This window comes from Trichechus manatus, unplaced genomic scaffold (genome assembly GCF_000243295.1).
Source record: "Trichechus manatus latirostris isolate Lorelei unplaced genomic scaffold, TriManLat1.0 scaffold00051, whole genome shotgun sequence".
Lineage (NCBI taxonomy): Eukaryota > Metazoa > Chordata > Mammalia > Sirenia > Trichechidae > Trichechus > Trichechus manatus.
In genome coordinates this window covers 10,127,255-10,130,212 of record NW_004443987.1, presented here as the reverse complement: position 1 = coordinate 10,130,212, position 2,958 = coordinate 10,127,255, and the positions used below count along the sequence as shown (strand labels likewise).

The window sequence follows — 2,958 nt, the reverse complement described above, 5'->3', positions numbered from 1 at the left end:
ACAAAGTATCTGCTTCTACAGGTCTGACCCCTCCTTTTTTTTCTTTCTTTCTTTCCATTTTCTCTGCTGTGTCAGAATGACCAAGACAGAGCTATCTCTGTTTCTGGCTCCACTGCCAGTGAAGGAGTTTTCATTCAGACTTCCCGAAGAAAGGTGGAGAAGCCTATAAAGACCCAGGAGAAGAGGTCCTTGGAGCCAGATGGGGCATTAGTTCTCTGCCTTTCTCAGCATGGATAAAACCTTTCCTCAAGGATTTTCTGACGTGCCCTGAGGTCCATGTAACTACAAGTTTTTCTCTTTATCTCCTTAAGTGCCACCCTGACCCAAAACCACTGAGAGCTCAAGAATCAAGGCAAAATGGATGCTGCAATGACAGAAGATTTCCAACAAATTCTTCCTACTGAACAGCTGCGCTCTACTCACGCTAGCAATGATTATATGGAGTGGCCTCCGGCCCCCTGTAAGCAGGCCCTCTCCAGCCCTTCCCTTATTGTGCAAACCCACAAATCTGATTGCTCCCTGGCTACCACGCCTACTGCTCTCCCCTGCAGTCTCAGCCAGTGCCATCAATTGCAGCCCTTGCCTCAGCATCTGACCCAATCTAACATAGCCAGCTCAATGTCCCATAGCACCACTGCCTCTGATCAAAGGCTCTTGGCCAGCATTACACCCTCACCTTCAGGCCAGTCCATCATCCGAACCCAGCCTGGAGCAGGGGCCCACCCAAAGGTTGATGGTGCTCTGAAGGGAGAAGCTGAGCAATCTGCAGTGAACCCCAGCAAGCACCTCTTCATCTGTGAGAAGTGTGGGCGCTGCAAGTGTGTCCCTTGCATGGCAGCTCACCCTCTACCCTACTGCTGGCTTTGCAACCAGCGTTGCCTTTGCTCTGCCGAGAGCCTCCTCAATTATGGCACTTGTCTCTGTTGTGTCAAGGGCCTCTTCTACCACTGCTCCACTGATGATGAAGACAACTGCGCCAATGAGCCCTGCTCCTGTGGGCCTAGCTCTTGCTTCGTCTGCTAGGCAGCCATGAGCCTCATCTCCCTCTTCTTACCCTGCCTGTGCTGCTTGCTACCTGCCTACCTGTGGATACCTCCATCTGTGCCAGCAGGGCTATGATACCCTCAGGCAACCAGGCTGCCACTGTAAGAGGCACACTAATAGTGTGTGCATAAAAATCTCTTCTGGTGGTAGTGCACCTTTTCCCAAGGCCCAGGAAAAGTCTGTATGACCTTCTTACATGCTAGATCCAGAGCTGTCTCCTCACTTTTGAAGAGGGGGAGGAGTAATCAACTAGCCAAAGTTAGGGCCTCACCTCTTTTGTTCTTGCAATGTCAGGGAAATGGCCACATACATCCTGGTGTAGGATGCCTTGTTCTTTCTCACGGTATATATCCCACTCCTCTTAAACCTTTTTACACTCTGCCAGCTCAGACCTTACGGCTGTTATGGCAAATTTAGGTGATACATAGGCATGAAGTTTGGACACTGAGGACCCACAGAGCCAGCAATGTGGAGGTTTAGGAGCTCCCCAGTGTAATCCCTTTCAGTGTGGGCTCTGAACATCACTCTGCTTTCCACAGTGCCTTTAGGAGCTTTCTTCTAAGATGGTTTTCACAGGTCAGTGTGGAACAGCATTCAGTGTCCCAGGGAATCTGACCCCTTCTCCCTCTTTACAGCCCTTCTCTTCTTTCTTCCTCTCTCTCTTTCTCCCTTGCTCTTCTTTCATTATCCTTCCCCCTTCATTCCCACTCTACTTTTACTCTTCCTCCTTTTTTCTCTCCCTCCCTTCCCTCTCTTTCAGACTAATCTTTCCTCTGCCTCTATTTCTATTTTTTAATCTATCTTTGTTTCTCTCTGCCTGTCCCTCTTTCTCTAACACTTCCAAAAGTGCTGCTTTTTCCATAGGTGTTTCTTTTGACTCCAAACTTTGCTATGCTATACTATTTACTAATTTTTATTAAGGGAAATGGTTACTGTAATGAACTGATCACTAGCAATAGTCTATATCCTGATATGTGTGTGTACTCACAACCACACTTACCTGTTTGTGATCATATGAAGCAAAATTATCTTACATTTCCAGGTTTAATTAGTTGGAGTTTTACTCCCATTCCCAATAACTACTTGTAGTATTGACAGATTCCACTAGCATGCTGAGTAGGATAGTAAATCAGGATGCTCATAACCTTGTATGTCTGACCCAAGTGCCAAAGGCAGATGTGCTTTATAGCTAAATGAACAAAGCAAAGGATATTAGGGAGGTCTGTTCGCTCTTAGAAGCTAACAGCCCTGAGACTGCACGGCTCAGGTCTTAATAATGGACATAAAAAGTCGTAAAACTTTAGAGCTGGAAGGAATCTTAACTATTAATCTACTTTAATGCCCTTACTTTACAGCTGGGAAAACTGAGGTCTGGAGATAGGAAGGGATGTGCCAAAGGCCACACGCTGAGTTAATAACAGAATTGGGACTGGAAAACAGGCATTCTGAACCCTAGTTCAATGTTCTTTCCCCTATACCACATTGAGTCATGGGACTTTTCTCCTAAGACTCTATTAACAATGACAGAAGGCCATTCTTATCCCATTAATTCTCAGGAATCATGCAAAGTGAGTGCGGTGGTTTTTATGCAGTGCATGGTGGGTAGCTAATTAATGATTAGCTGTCAAGGCTGCCCCCATTGGACATTGGCTCTGTCACCTTGTAGAAGCTCAAGTGTGGAAAAGAAAAGCTGAAAGAAGCCATAACCAAGCTGTATCTTCACCATTGCATATACTCTTTACTGCACATACTGTGCTCACTTCTGGCTTTGTCTACAATGGCAGTTGCCTGAGAACATAATTTCAGCAACAGTGAAAAACTCAGATGAAAGATTTATAATGCAGAGAACTAACTTCTCTTTTAAAAATGTGAACCCCCTTCAATGGGAAAAGGCCTCAAAGGCGATGGCAGGCT

The 2,958-nt window shown here is 46.0% G+C and overlaps 1 pseudogene; it reads left to right on the top strand.

The window, feature by feature from the left end:
* The first annotated feature begins 357 nt into the window (after positions 1–357).
* On the top strand, positions 358–1,231 carry LOC101340634 (protein sprouty homolog 3-like; annotated as a pseudogene).
* Positions 1,232–2,958: the final 1,727 nt, after the last annotated feature.